Source organism: Carassius carassius, chromosome 25 (assembly GCF_963082965.1).
Source record: "Carassius carassius chromosome 25, fCarCar2.1, whole genome shotgun sequence".
NCBI lineage: Eukaryota > Metazoa > Chordata > Actinopteri > Cypriniformes > Cyprinidae > Carassius > Carassius carassius.
In genome coordinates, this window is record NC_081779.1 from 30,383,164 (window position 1) to 30,407,146 (window position 23,983).

The 23,983-nt window shown below is 37.5% G+C and overlaps 1 long non-coding RNA gene, 15 other non-coding genes and 5 pseudogenes across 16 annotated transcripts in view; all 21 read left to right on the forward strand.

Annotated features, from left to right (window-relative positions):
• LOC132104553 (uncharacterized) overlaps positions 1-23,983 on the forward strand; it is a 343,753-nt gene that overhangs the window by 125,328 nt on the left and 194,442 nt on the right. The gene's annotated exons all lie outside the window — the stretch shown is intronic.
• Positions 1,290-1,408, forward strand: LOC132105292 (5S ribosomal RNA). Its single transcript, XR_009423937.1, has one exon. It is a non-coding gene; the product is annotated as a 5S ribosomal RNA (ribosomal RNA).
• On the forward strand, positions 1,493-1,612 carry LOC132105285 (5S ribosomal RNA; annotated as a pseudogene).
• LOC132105304 (5S ribosomal RNA) lies at positions 2,327-2,445 on the forward strand. The gene has a single exon (XR_009423938.1). It is a non-coding gene; the product is annotated as a 5S ribosomal RNA (ribosomal RNA).
• Positions 2,530-2,648, forward strand: LOC132105223 (5S ribosomal RNA). Its single transcript, XR_009423925.1, has one exon. It is a non-coding gene; the product is annotated as a 5S ribosomal RNA (ribosomal RNA).
• On the forward strand, positions 3,892-4,010 carry LOC132104968 (5S ribosomal RNA). The gene has a single exon (XR_009423684.1). It is a non-coding gene; the product is annotated as a 5S ribosomal RNA (ribosomal RNA).
• LOC132105132 (5S ribosomal RNA) lies at positions 5,246-5,364 on the forward strand. Its single transcript, XR_009423840.1, has one exon. It is a non-coding gene; the product is annotated as a 5S ribosomal RNA (ribosomal RNA).
• LOC132105286 (5S ribosomal RNA) lies at positions 5,449-5,568 on the forward strand (annotated as a pseudogene).
• On the forward strand, positions 7,006-7,124 carry LOC132105316 (5S ribosomal RNA). The gene has a single exon (XR_009423939.1). It is a non-coding gene; the product is annotated as a 5S ribosomal RNA (ribosomal RNA).
• Positions 7,209-7,328, forward strand: LOC132105325 (5S ribosomal RNA; annotated as a pseudogene).
• Positions 8,335-8,453, forward strand: LOC132105328 (5S ribosomal RNA). Its single transcript, XR_009423940.1, has one exon. It is a non-coding gene; the product is annotated as a 5S ribosomal RNA (ribosomal RNA).
• Positions 8,538-8,656, forward strand: LOC132105165 (5S ribosomal RNA). Its single transcript, XR_009423871.1, has one exon. It is a non-coding gene; the product is annotated as a 5S ribosomal RNA (ribosomal RNA).
• On the forward strand, positions 9,748-9,866 carry LOC132104965 (5S ribosomal RNA). Its single transcript, XR_009423681.1, has one exon. It is a non-coding gene; the product is annotated as a 5S ribosomal RNA (ribosomal RNA).
• LOC132105169 (5S ribosomal RNA) lies at positions 9,951-10,069 on the forward strand. The gene has a single exon (XR_009423875.1). It is a non-coding gene; the product is annotated as a 5S ribosomal RNA (ribosomal RNA).
• Positions 11,929-12,047, forward strand: LOC132105133 (5S ribosomal RNA). The gene has a single exon (XR_009423841.1). It is a non-coding gene; the product is annotated as a 5S ribosomal RNA (ribosomal RNA).
• On the forward strand, positions 12,132-12,251 carry LOC132105287 (5S ribosomal RNA; annotated as a pseudogene).
• Positions 12,489-12,607, forward strand: LOC132105331 (5S ribosomal RNA). The gene has a single exon (XR_009423941.1). It is a non-coding gene; the product is annotated as a 5S ribosomal RNA (ribosomal RNA).
• LOC132105166 (5S ribosomal RNA) lies at positions 12,692-12,810 on the forward strand. The gene has a single exon (XR_009423872.1). It is a non-coding gene; the product is annotated as a 5S ribosomal RNA (ribosomal RNA).
• Positions 19,733-19,851, forward strand: LOC132105170 (5S ribosomal RNA). Its single transcript, XR_009423876.1, has one exon. It is a non-coding gene; the product is annotated as a 5S ribosomal RNA (ribosomal RNA).
• Positions 21,709-21,827, forward strand: LOC132105134 (5S ribosomal RNA). Its single transcript, XR_009423842.1, has one exon. It is a non-coding gene; the product is annotated as a 5S ribosomal RNA (ribosomal RNA).
• Positions 21,912-22,031, forward strand: LOC132105288 (5S ribosomal RNA; annotated as a pseudogene).

Sequence of the window (23,983 nt, forward strand, 5' to 3'; positions counted from 1 at the left end):
ATGAGAGACCGCCTGGGAATACCAGGTGCTTTAAGCTTTTTGGAAATTTTTCAGTAATTATATAATAATCTTGCCAAAAAAAAATAGTGTCATTGCCCGATCTCTGAATATTAGTTGGTTTGGGCCTGGTTAGTACTTGGATGGGAGACCGCCTTGGAATAGCAAGGTGCTTTAAGCTTTTTGGAAATTTTTCAGTAAGTATATAATAATCTTGCAAAAAAAAAAAAAAAAAAAAGAGTCAATGCCCGATCTCTGAATCTTAGCAGGTTTAGGTCTGGTTAGTACTTGGATGAGAGACCGCCTGGGAATACCAGGTGCTTTAAGCTATTTGGAAATTTTTCAGTAATTATATAATAATCTTGCCAAAAAAAAAAAAATAGTGTCATTGCCCGATCTCTGAATATTAGCAGGTTTGGGCCTGGTTAGTACTTGGATGGGAGACTGCCTTGGAATAGCAAGGTGCTTTAAGCTTTTTGGAAATTTTTCACTAAGTATATAATAATCTTGCAAAAAAAAAAAAAAAAAGAGTCAATGCCCGATCTCTGAATCTTAGCAGGTTTAGGTCTGGTTAGTACTTGGATGGGAGACCGCCTTGGAATAGCAAGGTGCTTTAAGCTTTTTGGAAATTTTTCAGTAAGTATATAATAATCTTGCAAAAAAAAAAAAAAAAAAGAGTCAATGCCCGATCTCTGAATATTAGCAGGTTTGGGCCTGGTTAGTACTTGGATGAGAGACCGCCTGGGAATACCAGGTGCTTTAAGCTATTTGGAAATTTTTCAGTAATTATATAATAATCTTGCCAAAAAAAAAAAAAATAGTGTCATTGCCCGATCTCTGAATATTAGCAGGTTTGGGCCTGGTTAGTACTTGGATGGGAGACTGCCTTGGAATAGCAAGGTGCTTTAAGCTTTTTGGAAATTTTTCACTAAGTATATAATAATCTTGCAAAAAAAAAAAAAAAAGAGTCAATGCCCGATCTCTGAATCTTAGCAGGTTTAGGTCTGGTTAGTACTTGGATGAGAGACCGCCTGGGAATACCAGGTGCTTTAAGCTTTTTGGAAATTTTTCACTAAGTATATAATAATCTTGCAAAAAAAAAAAAAAAAAGAAAAAATTGTCAATGCCCGATCTCTGAATCTTAGCAGGTTTAGGTCTGGTTAGTACTTAGATGAGAGACCGCCTGGGAATACCAGGTGCTTTAAGCTTTTGGGTTTTCTTTCCTACTTATATAATGTACTGGCCATTAGGATGACTGATCTTTAAATAGCCCTCTCTTTGCAGCTACCTTCGCTTACGGCCATACCAACCTGGCTATGCCCGATCTCGTCTGATCTCGGAAGCTAAGCAGGTTTGGGCCTGGTTAGTACTTGGATGGGAGACCGCCTGGGAATACTAGGTGCTGTAAGCTTTTGGGTTTTCTTCCCTACTTATACAATGTACTGGCGATTAGAATGGCTGATCTTTAAATAGCCCTCTCTTTGCAGCAACCTTCGCTTATGGCCATACCAACCTGGCTATGCCTGATCTCGTCTGATCTCGGAAGCTAAGCAGGCTTGGGCCTGGTTAGTGCTTGGATGGGAGACCGCCTTGGAATAGCAAGGTGCTTTAAGCTTTTTGGAAATTTTTCACTAAGTATATAATAATCTTGCAAAAAAAAAAAATAGTGTCATTGCCCAATCTCTGAATATTAGCAGGTTTGGGCCTGGTTAGTACTTGGATGGGAGACCGCCTTGGAATAGCAAGGTGCTTTAAGCTTTTTGGAAATTTTTCACTAAGTATATAATAATCTTGCAAAAAAAGAGTCAATGCCCAATCTCTGAATATAATATATATAATAATCTTGCAAAAAAAAAGAGTCAATGCCCAATGTCTGAATATTAGCAGGATTGGGCCTGGTTAGTGCTTGGATGGGAGACTGCCTTGGAATAGCAAGGTGCTTTAAGCTTTTTGGAAATTTTTCACTAAGTATATAATAATCTTGCAAAAAAAAAAAAAAAATAGTCAATGCCCGATCTCTGAATCTTAGCAGGTTTAGGTCTGGTTAGTACTTGGATGAGAGACCGCCTGGGAATACCAGGTGCTTTAAGCTTTTTGGAAATTTTTCACTAAGTATATAATAATCTTGCAAAAAAAAAAAAAAAAAAGAAAAAATTGTCAATGCCCGATCTCTGAATCTTAGCAGGTTTAGGTCTGGTTAGTACTTAGATGAGAGACCGCCTGGGAATACCAGGTGCTTTAAGCTTTTGGGTTTTCTTTCCTACTTATATAATGTACTGGCCATTAGGATGACTGATCTTTAAATAGCCCTCTCTTTGCAGCAACCTTCGCTTACGGCCATACCAACCTGGCTATGCCCGATCTCGTCTGATCTCGGAAGCTAAGCAGGTTTGGGCCTGGTTAGTACTTGGATGGGAGACCGCCTGGGAATACTAGGTGCTGTAAGCTTTTGGGTTTTCTTCCCTACTTATACAATGTACTGGCGATTAGAATGGCTGATCTTTAAATAGCCCTCTCTTTGCAGCAACCTTCGCTTATGGCCATACCAACCTGGCTATGCCTGATCTCGTCTGATCTCGGAAGCTAAGCAGGCTTGGGCATGGTTAGTACTTGGATGGGAGACCGCCTGGGAATACCAGGTGCTTTAAGCTTTTTGGAAATTTTTCACTAAGTATATAATGATCTTGCAAAAAAAAAAAAAATAGTGTCATTGCCCGATCTCTGAATATTAGCAGGTTTGGGCCTGGTTAGTACTTGGATGGGAGACCGCCTTGGAATAGCAAGGTGCTTTAAGCTTTTTGGAAATTTTTCACCAAGTATATAATAATCTTGCAAAAAAAAAAAAAAGACTCAATGCACAATCTCTGAATCTTAGCAGGTTTAGGTCTAGTTAGTACTTGGATGAGAGACCGCCTGGGAATACCAGGTGCTTTAAGCTTTTTGGAAATTTTTCAGTAATTATATAATAATCTTGCCAAAAAAAAATAGTGTCATTGCCCGATCTCTGAATATTAGCTGGTTTGGGCCTGGTTAGTACTTGGATGGGAGACCGCCTTGGAATAGCAAGGTGCTTTAAGCTTTTTGGAAATTTTTCAGTAAGTATATAATAATCTTGCAAAAAAAAAAAAAAAAAAAGAGTCAATGCCCGATCTCTGAATCTTAGCAGGTTTAGGTCTGGTTAGTACTTGGATGAGAGACCGCCTGGGAATACCAGGTGCTTTAAGCTTTTTGGAAATTTTTCAGTAATTATATAATAATCTTGCCAAAAAAAAAAAATAGTGTCATTGCCCAATCTCTGAATATTAGCAGGTTTGGGCCTGGTTAGTACTTGGATGGGAGACTGCCTTGGAATAGCAAGGTGCTTTAAGCTTTTTGGAAATTTTTCACTAAGTATATAATAATCTTGCAAAAAAAAAAAAAAAAAGAGTCAATGCCCGATCTCTGAATCTTAGCAGGTTTAGGTCTGGTTAGTACTTGGATGAGAGACCGCCTGGGAATACCAGGTGCTTTAAGCTTTTTGGAAATTTTTCAGTAATTATATAATAATCTTGCCAAAAAAAAAAATAGTGTCATTGCCCGATCTCTGAATATTAGCAGGTTTAGGCCTGGTTAGTACTTGGATGGGAGACCGCCTTGGAATAGCAAGGTGCTTTAAGCTTTTTGGAAATTTTTCACTAAGTATATAATAATCTTGCAAAAAAAAAAAAAAAAAGAAAAAATTGTCAATGCCCGATCTCTGAATCTTAGCAGGTTTAGGTCTGGTTAGTACTTAGATGAGAGACCGCCTGGGAATACCAGGTGCTTTAAGCTTTTGGGTTTTCTTTCCTACTTATATAATGTACTGGCCATTAGGATGACTGATCTTTAAATAGCCCTCTCTTTGCAGCAACCTTCGCTTACGGCCATACCAACCTGGCTATACCTGATCTCGTCTGATCTCGGAAGCTAAGCAGGCTTGGGCCTGGTTAGTACTTGGATGGGAGACCGCCTGGGAGTACCAGGTGCTGTAAGCTTTTTGGAAATTTTTCACTAAGTATTTAATAATTTTGCAAAAAAATAAAAAAAATAGAGTCAATGCCCGATCTCTCAATATTAGCAGGTTTGGGCCTGGTTAGTGCTTGGATGGGAGACCGCCTTGGAATAGCAAGGTGCTTTAAGCTTTTTGGAAATTTTTCACTAAGTATATAATAATCTTGCAAAAAAAAAAAAATAGTGTCATTGCCCAATCTCTGAATATTAGCAGGTTTGGGCCTGGTTAGTACTTGGATGGGAGACCGCTTTGGAATAGCAAGGTGCTTTAAGCTTTTTGGAAATTTTTCACTAAGTATATAATAATCTTGCAGAAAAAAAAAAAAGACTCAATGCCCAATCTCTGAATCTTAGCAGGTTTAGGTCTGGTTAGTACTTGGATGAGAGACCGCCTGGGAATACCAGGTGCTTTAAGCTTTTTGGAAATTTTTCAGTAATTATATAATAATCTTGCCAAAAAAAAATAGTGTCATTGCCCGATCTCTGAATATTAGCTGGTTTGGGCCTGGTTAGTACTTGGATGGGAGACCGCCTTTGAATAGCAAGGTGCTTTAAGCTTTTTGGAAATTTTTCACTAAGTATTTAATAATTTTGCAAAAAAATTAAAAAAATAGAGTCAATGCCCGATCTCTGAATCTTAGCAGGTTTAGGTCTGGTTAGTACTTGGATGAGAGACCGCCTGGGAATACCAGGTGCTTTAAGCTTTTTGGAAATTTTTCACTAAGTATATAATAATCTTGCAAAAAAAAAAAAAAAAGAAAAAATTGTCAATGCCCGATCTCTGAATCTTAGCAGGTTTAGGTCTGGTTAGTACTTGGATGAGAGACCGCCTGGGAATACCAGGTGCTTTAAGCTTTTTGGAAATTTTTCAGTAATTATATAATAATCTTGCTAAAAAAAAATAGTGTCATTGCCCGATCTCTGAATATTAGCAGGTTTGGGCCTGGTTAGTACTTGGATGGGAGACCGCCTTGGAATAGCAAGGTGCTTTAAGCTTTTTGGAAATTTTTCACTAAGTATATAATAATCTTGCAAAAAAAAATAGTGTCAATGCCCGATCTCTGAATCTTAGCAGGTTTAGGTCTGGTTAGTACTTAGATGAGAGACCGCCTGGGAATACCAGGTGCTTTAAGCTTTTGCGTTTTCTTTCCTACTTATATAATGTACTGGACATTAGAATGACTGATCTTTAAATAGCCCTCTCTTTGCAGCAACCTTCGCTTATGGCCATACCAACCTGGCTATGACCGATCTCGTCTGATCTCGGAAGCTAAGCAGGTTTGGGCCTGGTTAGTACTTGGATGGGAGACTGCCTGGGAATACTAGGTGCTGTAAGCTTTTGGGTTTTCTTCCCTACTTATACAATGTACTGGCGATTAGAATGGCTGATCTTTAAATAGCCCTCTCTTTGCAGCAACCTTCGCTTATGGCCATACCAACCTGGCTATGCCTGATCTCGTCTGATCTCGGAAGCTAAGCAGGCTTGGGCCTGGTTAGTGCTTGGATGGGAGACCGCCTTGGAATAGCAAGGTGCTTTAAGCTTTTTGGAAATTTTTCACTAAGTATATAATAATCTTGCAAAAAAAAAAAAAAAAAATAGTGTCATTGCCCAATCTCTGAATATTAGCAGGTTTGGGCCTGGTTAGTACTTGGATGGGAGACCGCCTTGGAATAGCAAGGTGCTTTAAGCTTTTTGGAAATTTTTCACTAAGTATATAGAAATCTTGCAAAAAAAGAGTCAATGCCCAATCTCTGAATATAATATATATAATAATCTTGCAAAAAAAAAGAGTCAATGCCCCAATGTCTGAATATTAGCAGGATTGGGCCTGGTTAGTGCTTGGATGGGAGACCGCCTTGGAATAGCAAGGTGCTTTAAGCTTTTTGGAAATTTTTCACCAAGTATATAATAATCTTGCAAAAAAAAAAAAAGACTCAATGCACAATCTCTGAATCTTAGCAGGTTTAGGTCTAGTTAGTACTTGGATGAGAGACCGCCTGGGAATACCAGGTGCTTTAAGCTTTTTGGAAATTTTTCAGTAATTATATAATAATCTTGCCAAAAAAAAATAGTGTCATTGCCCGATCTCTGAATATTAGCTGGTTTGGGCCTGGTTAGTACTTGGATGGGAGACCGCCTTGGAATAGCAAGGTGCTTTAAGCTTTTTGGAAATTTTTCAGTAAGTATATAATAATCTTGCAAAAAAAAAAAAAAAAAAGAGTCAATGCCCGATCTCTGAATCTTAGCAGGTTTAGGTCTGGTTAGTACTTGGATGAGAGACCGCCTGGGAATACCAGGTGCTTTAAGCTATTTGGAAATTTTTCAGTAATTATATAATAATCTTGCCAAAAAAAAAAAATAGTGTCATTGCCCGATCTCTGAATATTAGCAGGTTTGGGCCTGGTTAGTACTTGGATGGGAGACCGCCTTGGAATAGCAAGGTGCTTTAAGCTTTTTGGAAATTTTTCACTAAGTATATAATAATCTTGCAAAAAAAAAAAAAAAAAAGAGTCAATGCCCGATCTCTGAATCTTAGCAGGTTTAGGTCTGGTTAGTACTTGGATGAGAGACCGCCTGGGAATACCAGGTGCTTTAAGCTTTTTGGAAATTTTTCAGTAATTATATAATAATCTTGCCAAAAAAAAAAATAGTGTCATTGCCCGATCTCTGAATATTAGCAGGTTTAGGCCTGGTTAGTACTTGGATGGGAGACCGCCTTGGAATAGCAAGGTGCTTTAAGCTTTTTGGAAATTTTTCACTAAGTATATAATAATCTTGCAAAAAAAAAAAAAAAAAGAAAAAATTGTCAATGCCCGATCTCTGAATCTTAGCAGGTTTAGGTCTGGTTAGTACTTAGATGAGAGACCGCCTGGGAATACCAGGTGCTTTAAGCTTTTGGGTTTTCTTTCCTACTTATATAATGTACTGGCCATTAGGATGACTGATCTTTAAATAGCCCTCTCTTTGCAGCAACCTTCGCTTACGGCCATACCAACCTGGCTATGCCCGATCTCGTCTGATCTCGGAAGCTAAGCAGGTTTGGGCCTGGTTAGTACTTGGATGGGAGACCGCCTGGGAATACTAGGTGCTGTAAGCTTTTGGGTTTTCTTCCCTACTTATACAATGTACTGGCGATTAGAATGGCTGATCTTTAAATAGCCCTCTCTTTGCAGCAACCTTCGCTTATGGCTATACCAACCTGGCTATACCTGATCTCGCCTGATCTCGGAAGCTAAGCAGGCTTGGGCCTGGTTAGTGCTTGGATGGGAGACCGCCTTGGAATAGCAAGGTGCTTTAAGCTTTTTGGAAATTTTTCACTAAGTATATAATAATCTTGCAAAAAAAAAAAAAAAAAAAAAAATAGTGTCATTGCCCAATCTCTGAATATTAGCAGGTTTGGGCCTGGTTAGTACTTGGATGGGAGACCGCCTTGGAATAGCAAGGTGCTTTAAGCTTTTTGGAAATTTTTCACTAAGTATATAGAAATCTTGCAAAAAAAGAGTCAATGCCCAATCTCTGAATATAATATATATAATAATCTTGCAAAAAAAAAGAGTCAATGCCCCAATGTCTGAATATTAGCAGGATTGGGCCTGGTTAGTGCTTGGATGGGAGACCGCCTTGGAATAGCAAGGTGCTTTAAGCTTTTTGGAAATTTTTCATCAAGTATATAATAATCTTGCAAAAAAAAAAAAAAGACTCAATGCACAATCTCTGAATCTTAGCAGGTTTAGGTCTAGTTAGTACTTGGATGAGAGACCGCCTGGGAATACCAGGTGCTTTAAGCTTTTTGGAAATTTTTCAGTAATTATATAATAATCTTGCCAAAAAAAAATAGTGTCATTGCCCGATCTCTGAATATTAGCTGGTTTGGGCCTGGTTAGTACTTGGATGGGAGACCGCCTTGGAATAGCAAGGTGCTTTAAGCTTTTTGGAAATTTTTCAGTAAGTATATAATAATCTTGCAAAAAAAAAAAAAAAAGAGTCAATGCCCGATCTCTGAATCTTAGCAGGTTTAGGTCTGGTTAGTACTTGGATGAGAGACCGCCTGGGAATACCAGGTGCTTTAAGCTATTTGGAAATTTTTCAGTAATTATATAATAATCTTGCCAAAAAAAAAAAAAAAGAAAAATTGTCAATGCCCGATCTCTGAATCTTAGCAGGTTTAGGTCTGGTTAGTACTTAGATGAGAGACCGCCTGGGAATACCAGGTGCTTTAAGCTTTTGGGTTTTCTTTCCTACTTATATAATGTACTGGCCATTAGGATGACTGATCTTTAAATAGCCCTCTCTTTGCAGCAACCTTCGCTTACGGCCATACCAACCTGGCTATGCCCGATCTCGTCTGATCTCGGAAGCTAAGCAGGTTTGGGCCTGGTTAGTACTTGGATGGGAGACCGCCTGGGAATACTAGGTGCTGTAAGCTTTTGGGTTTTCTTCCCTACTTATACAATGTACTGGCGATGAGAATGGCTGATCTTTAAATAGCCCTCTCTTTGCAGCAACCTTCGCTTATGGCTATACCAACCTGGCTATACCTGATCTCGTCTGATCTCGGAAGCTAAGCAGGCTTGGGCCTGGTTAGTACTTGGATGGGAGACTGCCTGGGAGTACCAGGTGCTGTAAGCTTTTTGGAAATTTTTCACTAAGTATATAATAATCTTGCAAAAAAAAAAAAAAAAAAAAAAAAAGAGTCAATGCCCGATCTCTGAATCTTAGCAGGTTTAGGTCTGGTTAGTACTTGGATGAGAGACCGCCTGGGAATACCAGGTGCTTTAAGCTTTTTGGAAATTTTTCAGTAATTATATAATAATCTTGCCAAAAAAAAAAATAGTGTCATTGCCCGATCTCTGAATATTAGCAGGTTTAGGCCTGGTTAGTACTTGGATGGGAGACCGCCTTGGAATAGCAAGGTGCTTTAAGCTTTTTGGAAATTTTTCACTAAGTATATAATAATCTTGCAAAAAAAAAAAAATTGTCAATGCCCGATCTCTGAATCTTAGCAGGTTTAGGTCTGGTTAGTACTTAGATGAGAGACCGCCTGGGAATACCAGGTGCTTTAAGCTTTTTGGAAATTTTTCAGTAATTATATAAAATTCTTGCCGAAAAAAAAATAGTGTCATTGCCCGATCTCTGAATATTAGCAGGTTTGGGCCTGGTTAGTACTTGGATGGGAGACCGCCTTGGAATAGCAAGGTGCTTTAAGCTTTTTGGAAATTTTTCACTAAGTATATAATAATCTTGCAAAAAAAAAAAAAAAAAAGAGTCAATGCTGATCTCTGAATCTTAGCAGGTTTAGGTCTGGTTAGTACTTGGATGAGAGACCGCCTGGGAATACCAGGTGCTTTAAGCTTTTTGGAAATTTTTCAGTAATTATATAATAATCTTGCCAAAAAAAAAAAATAGTGTCATTGCCCGATCTCTGAATATTAGCAGGTTTGGGCCTGGTTAGTACTTGGATGGGAGACCGCCTTGGAATAGCAAGGTGCTTTAAGCTTTTTGGAAATTTTTCACTAAGTATATAATAATCTTGCAAAAAAAAAAATTTTCAATGCCCGATCTCTGAATCTTAGCAGGTTTAGGTCTGGTTAGTACTTAGATGAGAGACCGCCTGGGAATACCAGGTGCTTTAAGCTTTTGGGTTTTCTTTCCTACTTATATAATGTACTGGACATTAGAATGACTGATCTTTAAATAGCCCTCTCTTTGCAGCAACCTTAGCTTACGGCCATACCAACCTGGCTATGCCCGATCTCGTCTGATCTCGGAAGCTAAGCAGGTTTGGGCCTGGTTGGTACTTGGATGGGAGACCGCCTGGGAATACTAGGTGCTGTAAGCTTTTGGGTTTTCTTCCCTACTTATACAATGTACTGGCGATTAGAATGGCTGATCTTTAAATAGCCCTCTCTTTGCAGCAACCTTCGCTTATGGCCATACCAACCTGGCTATACCTGATCTCGTCTGATCTCGCAAGCTAAGCAGGCTTGGGCCTGGTTAGTACTTGGATGGGAGACCGCCTGGGAGTACCAGGTGCTGTAAGCTTTTTGGAAATTTTTCACTAAGTATTTATTAATTTTGCAAAAAAATAAAAAAAATAGAGTCAATGCCCGATCTCTGAATATTAGCAGGTTTGGGACTGGTTAGTGCTTGGATGGGAGACCGCCTTGGAATAGCAAGGTGCTTTAAGCTTTTTGGAAATTTTTCACTAAGTATATAATAATCTTGCAAAAAAAAAAAAATAGTGTCATTTGCCCAATCTCTGAATATTAGCAGGTTTGGGCCTGGTTAGTACTTGGATGGGAGACCGCCTTGGAATAGCAAGGTGCTTTAAGCTTTTTGGAAATTTTTCACTAAGTATATAATAATCTTGCAAAAAAAAGAGTCAATGCCCAATCTCTGAATATAATATATATAATAATCTTGCAAAAAATAAGAGTCAATGCCCCAATCTCTAAATATTAGCAGGTTTGGGCCTGGTTAGTGCTTGGATGGGAGACCGCCTTGGAATAGCAAGGTGCTTTAAGTTTTTGGAAATTTTTCACTAAGTATATAATAATCTTGCAAAAAAAAAAAAAAATAGTGTCATTGCCCGATCTCTGAATATTAGCAGGTTTGGGCCTGGTTAGTACTTGGAAGAGAGACCGCCTTGGAATAGCAAGGTGCTTTAAGCTTTTTGGAAATTTTTCACTAAGTATTTAATAATCTTGCGAAAAAAAAAAAAAAAAATCAATGCCCGATCTCTGAATCTTAGCAGGTTTAGGTCTGGTTAGTACTTGGATGAGAGCCCGCTCGGGAATACCAGGTGCTTTAAGCTTTTTGGAAATTTTTCAGTAATTATATAATAATCTTGCCGAAAAAAAAATAGTGTCATTGCCCGATCTCTGAATATTAGCAGGTTTGGGCCTGGTTAGTACTTGGATGGGAGACCGCCTTGGAATAGCAAGGTGCTTTAAGCTTTTTGGAAATGTTTCACTAAGTATATAATAATCTTGCAGAAAAAAAAAAAAAGACTCAATGCCCAATCTCTGAATCTTAGCAGGTTTAGGTCTGGTTAGTACTTGGATGAGAGACCGCCTGGGAATACCAGGTGCTTTAAGCTTTTTGGAAATTTTTCAGTAATTATATAATAATCTTGCCAAAAAAAAATAGTGTCATTGCCCGATCTCTGAATATTAGCTGGTTTGGGCCTGGTTAGTACTTGGATGGGAGACCGCCTTGGAATAGCAAGGTGCTTTAAGCTTTTTGGAAATTTTTCACTAAGTATTTAATAATTTTGCAAAAAAATTAAAAAAATAGAGTCAATGCCCGATCTCTGAATCTTAGCAGGTTTAGGTCTGGTTAGTACTTGGATGAGAGACCGCCTGGGAATACCAGGTGCTTTAAGCTTTTTGGAAATTTTTCACTAAGTATATAATAATCTTGCAAAAAAAAAAAAAAAAAGAAAAAATTGTCAATGCCCGATCTCTGAATCTTAGCAGGTTTAGGTCTGGTTAGTACTTGGATGAGAGACCGCCTGGGAATACCAGGTGCTTTAAGCTTTTTGGAAATTTTTCAGTAATTATATAATAATCTTGCTAAAAAAAATAGTGTCATTGCCCGATCTCTGAATATTAGCAGGTTTGGGCCTGGTTAGTACTTGGATGGGAGACCGCCTTGGAATAGCAAGGTGCTTTAAGCTTTTTGGAAATTTTTCACTAAGTATATAATAATCTTGCAAAAAAAAATAGTGTCAATGCCCGATCTCTGAATCTTAGCAGGTTTAGGTCTGGTTAGTACTTAGATGAGAGACCGCCTGGGAATACCAGGTGCTTTAAGCTTTTGCGTTTTCTTTCCTACTTATATAATGTACTGGACATTAGAATGACTGATCTTTAAATAGCCCTCTCTTTGCAGCAACCTTCGCTTATGGCCATACCAACCTGGCTATGACCGATCTCGTCTGATCTCGGAAGCTAAGCAGGTTTGGGCCTGGTTAGTACTTGGATGGGAGACTGCCTGGGAATACTAGGTGCTGTAAGCTTTTGGGTTTTCTTCCCTACTTATACAATGTACTGGCGATTAGAATGGCTGATCTTTAAATAGCCCTCTCTTTGCAGCAACCTTCGCTTATGGCCATACCAACCTGGCTATGCCTGATCTCGTCTGATCTCGGAAGCTAAGCAGGCTTGGGCCTGGTTAGTGCTTGGATGGGAGACCGCCTTGGAATAGCAAGGTGCTTTAAGCTTTTTGGAAATTTTTCAGTAAGTATATAATAATCTTGCAAAAAAAAAAAAAAAAAAAAAAAAAGAGTCAATGCCCGATCTCTGAATCTTAGCAGGTTTAGGTCTGGTTAGTACTTAGATGAGAGACCGCCTGGGAATACCAGGTGCTTTAAGCTTTTGGGTTTTCTTTCCTACTTATATAATGTACTGGCCATTAGGATGACTGATCTTTAAATAGCCCTCTCTTTGCAGCAACCTTCGCTTACGGCCATACCAACCTGGCTATGCCCGATCTCGTCTGATCTCGGAAGCTAAGCAGGTTTGGGCCTGGTTAGTACTTGGATGGGAGACCGCCTGGGAATACTAGGTGCTGTAAGCTTTTGGGTTTTCTTCCCTACTTATACAATGTACTGGCGATTAGAATGGCTGATCTTTAAATAGCCCTCTCTTTGCAGCAACCTTCGCTTATGGCTATACCAACCTGGCTATACCTGATCTCGTCTGATCTCGGAAGCTAAGCAGGCTTGGGCCTGGTTAGTACTTGGATGGGAGACTGCCTGGGAGTACCAGGTGCTGTAAGCTTTTTGGAAATTTTTCACTAAGTATATAATAATCTTGCAAAAAAAAAAAAAAAAAAAAAAAAAGAGTCAATGCCCGATCTCTGAATCTTAGCAGGTTTAGGTCTGGTTAGTACTTGGATGAGAGACCGCCTGGGAATACCAGGTGCTTTAAGCTTTTTGGAAATTTTTCAGTAATTATATAATAATCTTGCCAAAAAAAAAAATAGTGTCATTGCCCGATCTCTGAATATTAGCAGGTTTAGGCCTGGTTAGTACTTGGATGGGAGACCGCCTTGGAATAGCAAGGTGCTTTAAGCTTTTTGGAAATTTTTCACTAAGTATATAATAATCTTGCAAAAAAAAAAAAATTGTCAATGCCCGATCTCTGAATCTTAGCAGGTTTAGGTCTGGTTAGTACTTAGATGAGAGACCGCCTGGGAATACCAGGTGCTTTAAGCTTTTTGGAAATTTTTCAGTAATTATATAAAATTCTTGCCGAAAAAAAAATAGTGTCATTGCCCGATCTCTGAATATTAGCAGGTTTGGGCCTGGTTAGTACTTGGATGGGAGACCGCCTTGGAATAGCAAGGTGCTTTAAGCTTTTTGGAAATTTTTCACTAAGTATATAATAATCTTGCAAAAAAAAAAAAAAAAAAAGAGTCAATGCTGATCTCTGAATCTTAGCAGGTTTAGGTCTGGTTAGTACTTGGATGAGAGACCGCCTGGGAATACCAGGTGCTTTAAGCTTTTTGGAAATTTTTCAGTAATTATATAATAATCTTGCCAAAAAAAAAAAATAGTGTCATTGCCCGATCTCTGAATATTAGCAGGTTTGGGCCTGGTTAGTACTTGGATGGGAGACCGCCTTGGAATAGCAAGGTGCTTTAAGCTTTTTGGAAATTTTTCACTAAGTATATAATAATCTTGCAAAAAAAAAAATTTTCAATGCCCGATCTCTGAATCTTAGCAGGTTTAGGTCTGGTTAGTACTTAGATGAGAGACCGCCTGGGAATACCAGGTGCTTTAAGCTTTTGGGTTTTCTTTCCTACTTATATAATGTACTGGACATTAGAATGACTGATCTTTAAATAGCCCTCTCTTTGCAGCAACCTTCGCTTACGGCCATACCAACCTGAGGGCGCTAGAGAGCTACAGGAAGTGTTGGCTGCAGTTGGGAGAGGAAGGCTCTCCTCCATTTTGTGTTTTTCTATTTGTGGTTGTTTTGTTTGTTTTGTGAATCTGTGATTGTTTCTTTGGCATTTTTTCTTTTTTGAAAGCCACCTAACAGCAGCATATCGCTGTCTGGAGGGTGGTTGATCTTTTTTTTCTCAAAAATGGACGGATTGTATGGTAACGACTCGGAACTGGCTGGAGAGACTCGAATGGCAAATGACAATGGACTGGCAGGAGGAACACGCACGGCAAGCGACACTGGACTGGCTGGAGGAACACGCATGGCAATCGACACTGGACTGGCTGGAGGAACAAGCATGGCAAACAACACTGGACTGGCTGGAGGAACACGCATGGTAAACGACACTAGAATGGCTGGAGGAACAAGTATGGCAAACGACAATGGACTGGCTGGAGGAACACGCACGGCAAATGACACTGGACTGGAGAAGCGACAAAGAGCTGGAAATGTAAAAGATCAAGAAGCAAGGAAAAGATTTGGTGAAAGAAAATATTTAAAGGAGGCAACAGTGATCGTGAGTACAGAGAATGTGATTGGTGTGAGAGGAGAGGATATAATTAAAGCAATCTCAGAAAAAATTGGAAGTGGAAAGGTGTTGGCTGTAAGACCCAGACAAGGCAAAGAATATGAACTGACATTGGAACAGGAAGAAATGTGTGACATTTTAATCAATGGATTGACAATAAAGGGAGTGGACTGTGAAGTAAAAAAACTGCAAAATAAAGATTACGTTGTTTCCTTCATGCACCTGCCTGTCTACCTGGAGGATAAGGAAATTGTAAACAAATTGGAAGGATGGGGGGTTTCCCCCATATCTAAAATCAAAAGAAGGTGCTATCCGGACACTGACATCGAAGACGGCACAAGGTTTGTAAAGGTGAGGTTCCCCAAAGAAGTGGCATCACTCCCTTACAGCACTAAGATTGAAACAGCTGAAGGCCCCCAGTACTTTAGGGTGATGCACAGCCACCAGGTGAAGACTTGTAGGCTGTGCATGAGCCCAGAACATCTACTGAAAGAGTGCCCAGAATTCAAGTGCCATAAATGTTTGGAAAGGGGACATTTTGCACGAGACTGCAATGCTGTCAGGTGTCCGGATTGCCAAGAAATTTTAAATAAATGTGAATGCTGGATGGAGGGGGTGGTAGGTGGAAGGAAAGAACAGGTGGACAGACAGGTGCATGAAGAAAACAATGATGAAGGACATTGTGATGAAAGACATGAAGAAGACAAATTACAACCAAAGGAAACAGAGGAAGGAACAAACAACAGACAGGAAGGAGAAGGAGAAAAAGAAAAAGAAAATAACAATGAACAAATAAGAGAAGAGGACACACAAATTACACCGATGGACATATCTTCAATTCATGGACAAAAAGGAAAAGAACAAGACAAAGAAACTGATAACGAAGGAGAAATTAGTATGGAGGAGGATGAGAAGGAAAAGGCGGAGAGGGGAAAAATACGAAGAAGATCGCTAAAGGTAAAGCCAAATATAGAAAGTTCAAGAAAAAAAGTGAAATGTTTAAATAGGTTTGAGGTGTTAAAGGAATTGGAGGAGAAAGACTGAGAATGATGGGTTTTAGATATTTATTATTTTTCTTTTTAATGGTTTTAAGTGTTGTGACTTTTAATGCAAGAGGACTTTTGAACTTAAAGAAATTTGAAAATATAAAAGAAAAATGTAAAAGAGAAGACATTATTGTACTACAGGAAACAAACTGGAGAGAAAATGTAATGAATGAATATAAAAAGAGATGGGGAGGAGGGATTTTGTACAATAATGGAGATGGGAGGTTTGGGAGAGGTGTGGCTTTTTTAATGAAGGATGATGTTTTTAAAGCAAGTCAAATTTTATACAAAGATACGATGGGTAAATGTATGGTTGTAGAGACAAAACATGAAGGAAGGGAATTGATTTTAGTAAATGTACATGCACCAACGGAGGAGAAGGAAAAGAAAGAGTTTTTTTATGTTTTAAGTAGTTTTGTAAAGAAGTATAAAGAAATAATAATGATGGGGGATTTTAATACGGTTTTTAGTAAACAAGACATGGCAGATGGAATGGTTTTTAAAACTGACAAAGGGAGAAAAGAATTAAAAGCTTTAATGGCAGAAAATAATATGATAGATGTGTGGAGAGAAAGAAATGAAAAGAAAAAAGAGTTTTCAAGAAGGCAAATAGTGGGGCAGTTTGTGTGTGAAACAAGAATTGATTTTATTTTATGTACAAGAAATGTGGAGAATTTTATAGAAAATATTAAGTATGAAGAAACAAGTTTTAGCGATCACAAGTTCTTATTTTTTAAATTGGATTGGAATAAAGTGCAAAGAGGGCCAGGAATATGGGTTTTAAATACAAAAATGTTAGAAAATGAAGACTATGTATTAAAGGTTAAAGAAATTATAGAAAAAGAAAAGGAAAATGAAATGTATGAAGAAGATAAGAGAATTTGGTGGGAGAATGTAAAGTTTTTAATAAAAAAATTCTCAATTAAGTATTGTAGCATAATACGCAAATGCAAAAGATACAACGAAAAAAAAATAAAGGAATGTTTGGAAGCGGAATTGAATAAAGAAAATAAAGATATACAAAAGATAAAGGAAATGGATGAAAAACTGAAGGAAATAGAGGAAAAAGAATATGAGGGGGCGAGGTTAAGGAGCAAAGCTAAATATACTGTGGAGGGAGAAAAGTGCACAAAGTTTTTTTTTGATTTGGAAAAAAAGAGAGGGAAAGCTGAAACAATAAAACAGGTAAGAGGGAAAAATGGGGAAGTTGTAGAGGGGAATGAAAAGATTTTAGAAGAAATAAAGAATTTTTATGAAGATCTTTTTAGTGCCAGGGGTGTAGAAGAAAACGAAAAAATTGAATTGTTGAATCGAATAAAAGTAAAAGTGAGTAAGGAAGATAAAAAAGAATGCGATCAAAAAATTGGTGAAGAAGAGATTGAAAGAGCAATACAGCAGCTGAATAAACAGAAAAGTCCAGGAATAGATGGTTTGGGAAGTGAATTTTATATATGTTTTAAAGAGATTTTAACCAAGATTTTAAAGGAAGTTTTTAGTGAGATTTTTGAAAAAGAAGAAGTTAATGAAAGAATGGGGATGGGGATAACAAAACTGATATATAAAAGGAAAGGAGAAAAGGTAGATTTAAAAAACTATAGGCCGATCACAATGCTTAACACAGATTTTAAGATTTTATCAAAGGTTTTAGCAAACAGGTTAAAGGAAGTAATGCCAAGTATAATCGAAACAAACCAAGCATACGGAGTAAAAGGAAGGGATATAGCGGATATAACAATGAGTATAAGAGACACAATATGGTATATGAAAGAACTAAATGAAGATGGTTACATAATTAGTCTAGATTTTGAAAAAGCATTTGATCGGGTTGAACACGAGTATTTATTTGATGTTTTAAAGAAATTTGGTTTTGGGGGAGATTTTATCAAATATATTGAGATTTTATATAAGGGCGCTTTAACGAGAATAAAGTGTAATGGGTTTTTAACAGAATGTTTTAAAATCACAAGATCGATAAGACAGGGTTGTCCGCTTTCGGCATTATTATATTCACTTGTATCGGAACCGTTAGGATTGGCCATAAAACAAAAAGAAGGAATAATTGGAATTGAAATTGAGGAAAATAATGCTGAGGGAAAGGTTTTTCAATATGCTGATGACACAACGATAATAGTAAAAGGAAAGGAGAGCATCAAAGAAGTTATGAATGTTGTAGAGGAATATTGTAAAGGATCTGGGAGTAAAGTAAATGAAGAAAAGACGGTATATATGAGATTTGGTAAAGCAATGGTTTTAAAGGATAGTTTTAATTTTAAGGAAGTGGAAGAAATTAGGATTTTAGGAATTTTAATGGGTAAAAATGAGATGAAAGTAAGAGATGAAATGTGGGTGGAACTAGTAACAGGAATAGAGAGAAGGTTAAATTTTTGGAAATTAAGAACTTTAAACTTAAAAGGGAAGGTTTTAGTATTGAATGTTTTAATGGTGTCTAAGCTATGGAATGTTTTATATGTGTCGCATATGCCAATGTGGACAGAAAAGAGGTTGAAGAAATGTTTTCTTGACTTTTTATGGGAGGGGAAGCCAGCAAGAATAGCTTTTAATACGATTTTAGGGGCGGTAGAGAAGGGGGGTTTAGGTTTAATAGATGTGGAACAGAGGAAAAATAGTTTGAGAGTGAAAGTAGTGAAGAAATACCTACAAGATGAGGACAAACCAGAGTGGAAAAAGACGATGAAATATTTTTTAAACAAATGTGGGGATCTTAACATGGGGGATGGAATTTTATGGATGAAAACGAAGAATTGGATGACAGAAAATTTACCAGAGTTTTATAGAGAAATTTTAAGTGCTTGGGGAAAATTTTTAGATAAAGTTGAGTTTGATCCACATGGGAGAGAACACATTTTAAATCAACCTCTGTTCTTAAACCAAAACATTTTAAAACAAGACAAAGGGATTTTTTAAAGAAATGGATGGAAGTGGGGATAACAAGAGTGAGAGATGTATTGTATGAATTTAAAGAAGGTTTTTTACCGACACAATTTATTATAGATGCAATGGAGGAGGCAAAAGAGGATTACAGTGAACAAGACATAAAAAATAAATATGAAATCATTAAAAGCGCAATACCCAAAGAGTGGATTAAAAGAATAGAATGTATGGAAGAAGAGCCAAAAGAGAAATGTATTTACGTGAAATTAGGGGAAAAACTGTATGATTTTAAGGAATGTACTCTGAAAATGATTTATTGTTCTTTTAGAGATGGTGTTTTTAAAGAGCCTATTGCAAATGGATACTGGATGCAGAAATTCAAAGATTTAAAAAAAGAGTATATATGGAGAAACATGACAGGGAAGTGTGTGGAAACTAAATTGGGATGTTTGGAGTATTTTATAAGGCATAAAGTGGTTTTTACTGAGATTATTTTAAATAAAATAGGAAGGGAAGAAAATGCTCTGTGTAAAGTGTGCCAGGAAAAGGAAGAGGGGATTTTACATATGTTTTTATATTGTAGAGAACTGGAGGAGTTTTTAAGAAAATGTAAATGTTTAATTAAAGATGTGACTGAAGACTGGGATGAAAATGTAATGGAATGGAACAGAGTGGTGATGTTTGGTTGGGAAAAAAAGTGTCAAAACAAAAATTTTATTAATCTGTGTGTAATGCTAATGAAAAGTGCAATATGGGAGAGAAGAACTGTGGCTAAAAAGGAAATCATTGTGTTGGATGTTTGGACTGTGTTTAAAAGGAAAACCGAATTATATATTGAAAGGCTGTATGTGTATTTTAAAGGTGTAAATATGTTGGATTATTTTTATGATGTTTTTACCCCAAAAGTTTATTGTGTTTTAAATGATTCAATGTGGAAGCTGCCAGGAAGTGAAGGACATTTTTAAATTATCTATGTAAAGGAAAGATGTGTAATGTAGAGATGTGTATAGAAGAAATGCTGTATTTTCTATTGCTTGTGTTTAATCTATTGTACTTTATTTGAAATTTCTTTAATAAAATAAAAAAAAAAAAAAAAAAAAAAGGCTATGCCCGATCTCGTCTGATCTCGGAAGCTAAGCAGGTTTGGGCCTGTTTGGTACTTGGATGGGAGACCGCCTGGGAATACTAGGTGCTGTAAGCTTTTGGGTTTTCTTCCCTACTTATACAATGTACTGGCGATTAGAATGGCTGATCTTTAAATAGCCCTCTCTTTGCAGCAACCTTCGCTTATGGCCATACCAACCTGGCTATACCTGATCTCGTCTGATCTCGCAAGCTAAGCAGGCTTGGGCCTGGTTAGTACTTGGATGGGAGACCGCCTGGGAGTACCAGGTGCTGTAAGCTTTTTGGAAATTTTTCACTAAGTATTTATTAATTTTGCAAAAAAATAAAAAAAATAGAGTCAATGCCCGATCTCTGAATATTAGCAGGTTTGGGACTGGTTAGTGCTTGGATGGGAGACCGCCTTGGAATAGCAAGGTGCTTTAAGCTTTTTGGAAATTTTTCACTAAGTATATAATAATCTTGCAAAAAAAAAAAAATAGTGTCATTGCCCAATCTTTGAATATTAGCAGGTTTGGGCCTGGTTAGTACTTGGATGGGAGACCGCCTTGGAATAGCAAGGTGCTTTAAGCTTTTTGGAAATTTTTCACTAAGTATATAATAATCTTGCAAAAAAAAGAGTCAATGCCCAATCTCTGAATATAATATATATAATAATCTTGCAAAAAATAAGAGTCAATGCCCCAATCTCTAAATATTAGCAGGTTTGGGCCTGGTTAGTGCTTGGATGGGAGACCGCCTTGGAATAGCAAGGTGCTTTAAGTTTTTGGAAATTTTTCACTAAGTATATAATAATCTTGCAAAAAAAAAAAAAAATAGTGTCATTGCCCGATCTCTGAATATTAGCAGGTTTGGGCCTGGTTAGTACTTGGAAGAGAGACCGCCTTGGAATAGCAAGGTGCTTTAAGCTTTTTGGAAATTTTTCACTAAGTATTTAATAATCTTGCGAAAAAAAAAAAAAAAATCAATGCCCGATCTCTGAATCTTAGCAGGTTTAGGTCTGGTTAGTACTTGGATGAGAGCCCGCTCGGGAATACCAGGTGCTTTAAGCTTTTTGGAAATTTTTCAGTAATTATATAATAATCTTGCCGAAAAAAAAATAGTGTCATTGCCCGATCTCTGAATATTAGCAGGTTTGGGCCTGGTTAGTACTTGGATGGGAGACCGCCTTGGAATAGCAAGGTGCTTTAAGCTTTTTGGAAATGTTTCACTAAGTATATAATAATCTTGCAGAAAAAAAAAAAAAGACTCAATGCCCAATCTCTGAATCTTAGCAGGTTTAGGTCTGGTTAGTACTTGGATGAGAGACCGCCTGGGAATACCAGGTGCTTTAAGCTTTTTGGAAATTTTTCAGTAATTATATAATAATCTTGCCAAAAAAAAATAGTGTCATTGCCCGATCTCTGAATATTAGCTGGTTTGGGCCTGGTTAGTACTTGGATGGGAGACCGCCTTGGAATAGCAAGGTGCTTTAAGCTTTTTGGAAATTTTTCACTAAGTATTTAATAATTTTGCAAAAAAATTAAAAAAATAGAGTCAATGCCCGATCTCTGAATCTTAGCAGGTTTAGGTCTGGTTAGTACTTGGATGAGAGACCGCCTGAGAATACCAGGTGCTTTAAGCTTTTTGGAAATTTTTCACTAAGTATATAATAATCTTGCAAAAAAAAAAAAAAAAAGAAAAAATTGTCAATGCCCGATCTCTGAATCTTAGCAGGTTTAGGTCTGGTTAGTACTTGGATGAGAGACCGCCTGGGAATACCAGGTGCTTTAAGCTTTTTGGAAATTTTTCAGTAATTATATAATAATCTTGCTAAAAAAAATAGTGTCATTGCCCGATCTCTGAATATTAGCAGGTTTGGGCCTGGTTAGTACTTGGATGGGAGACCGCCTTGGAATAGCAAGGTGCTTTAAGCTTTTTGGAAATTTTTCACTAAGTATATAATAATCTTGCAAAAAAAAATAGTGTCAATGCCCGATCTCTGAATCTTAGCAGGTTTAGGTCTGGTTAGTACTTAGATGAGAGACCGCCTGGGAATACCAGGTGCTTTAAGCTTTTGCGTTTTCTTTCCTACTTATATAATGTACTGGACATTAGAATGACTGATCTTTAAATAGCCCTCTCTTTGCAGCAACCTTCGCTTATGGCCATACCAACCTGGCTATGACCGATCTCGTCTGATCTCGGAAGCTAAGCAGGTTTGGGCCTGGTTAGTACTTGGATGGGAGACTGCCTGGGAATACTAGGTGCTGTAAGCTTTTGGGTTTTCTTCCCTACTTATACAATGTACTGGCGATTAGAATGGCTGATCTTTAAATAGCCCTCTCTTTGCAGCAACCTTCGCTTATGGCCATACCAACCTGGCTATGCCTGATCTCGTCTGATCTCGGAAGCTAAGCAGGCTTGGGCCTGGTTAGTGCTTGGATGGGAGACCGCCTTGGAATAGCAAGGTGCTTTAAGCTTTTTGGAAATTTTTCACTAAGTATATAATAATCTTGCAAAAAAAAAAAAAAAAATAGTGTCATTGCCCAATCTCTGAATATTAGCAGGTTTGGGCCTGGTTAGTACTTGGATGGGAGACCGCCTTGGAATAGCAAGGTGCTTTAAGCTTTTTGGAAATTTTTCACTAAGTATATAGAAATCTTGCAAAAAAAGAGTCAATGCCCAATCTCTGAATATAATATATATAATAATCTTGCAAAAAAAAAGAGTCAATGCCCCAATGTCTGAATATTAGCAGGATTGGGCCTGGTTAGTGCTTGGATGGGAGACCGCCTTGGAATAGCAAGGTGCTTTAAGCTTTTTGGAAATTTTTCACCAAGTATATAATAATCTTGCAAAAAAAAAAAAAAGACTCAATGCACAATCTCTGAATCTTAGCAGGTTTAGGTCTAGTTAGTACTTGGATGAGAGACCGCCTGGGAATACCAGGTGCTTTAAGCTTTTTGGAAATTTTTCAGTAATTATATAATAATCTTGCCAAAAAAAAATAGTGTCATTGCCCGATCTCTGAATATTAGCTGGTTTGGGCCTGGTTAGTACTTGGATGGGAGACCGCCTTGGAATAGCAAGGTGCTTTAAGCTTTTTGGAAATTTTTCAGTAAGTATATAATAATCTTGCAAAAAAAAAAAAAAAAAAGAGTCAATGCCCGATCTCTGAATCTTAGCAGGTTTAGGTCTGGTTAGTACTTGGATGAGAGACCGCCTGGGAATACCAGGTGCTTTAAGCTATTTGGAAATTTTTCAGTAATTATATAATAATCTTGCCAAAAAAAAAAAATAGTGTCATTGCCCGATCTCTGAATATTAGCAGGTTTGGGCCTGGTTAGTACTTGGATGGGAGACCGCCTTGGAATAGCAAGGTGCTTTAAGCTTTTTGGAAATTTTTCACTAAGTATATAATAATCTTGCAAAAAAAAAAAAAAAAAGAGTCAATGCCCGATCTCTGAATCTTAGCAGGTTTAGGTCTGGTTAGTACTTGGATGAGAGACCGCCTGGGAATACCAGGTGCTTTAAGCTTTTTGGAAATTTTTCACTAAGTATATAATAATCTTGCAAAAAAAAAAAAAAAAAAGAGTCAATGCCCGATCTCTGAATCTTAGCAGGTTTAGGTCTGGTTAGTACTTGGATGAGAGACCGCCTGGGAATACCAGGTGCTTTAAGCTATTTGGAAATTTTTCAGTAATTATATAATAATCTTGCCAAAAAAAAAAAAATAGTGTCATTGCCCGATCTCTGAATATTAGCAGGTTTGGGCCTGGTTAGTACTTGGATGGGAGACCGCCTTGGAATAGCAAGGTGCTTTAAGCTTTTTGGAAATTTTTCACTAAGTATATAATAATCTTGCAAAAAAAAAAAAAAAAAAAGAGTCAATGCCCGATCTCTGAATCTTAGCAGGTTTAGGTCTGGTTAGTACTTGGATGAGAGACCGCCTGGGAATACCAGGTGCTTTAAGCTTTTTGGTAATTTTTCAGTAATTATATAATAATCTTGCCAAAAAAAAAAATAGTGTCATTGCCCGATCTCTGAATATTAGCAGGTTTAGGCCTGGTTAGTACTTGGATGGGAGACCGCCTTGGAATAGCAAGGTGCTTTAAGCTTTTTGGAAATTTTTCACTAACTATATAATAATCTTGCAAAAAAAAAAAAAAAAGAAAAAATTGTCAATGCCCGATCTCTGAATCTTAGCAGGTTTAGGTCTGGTTAGTACTTGGATGAGAGACCGCCTGGGAATACCAGGTGCTTTAAGCTTTTTGGAAATTTTTCAGTAATTATATAATAATCTTGCTAAAACAAATAGTGTCATTGCCCGATCTCTGAATATTAGCAGGTTTGGGCCTGGTTAGTACTTGGATGGGAGACCGCCTTGGAATAGCAAGGTGCTTTAAGCTTTTTGGAAATTTTTCACTAAGTA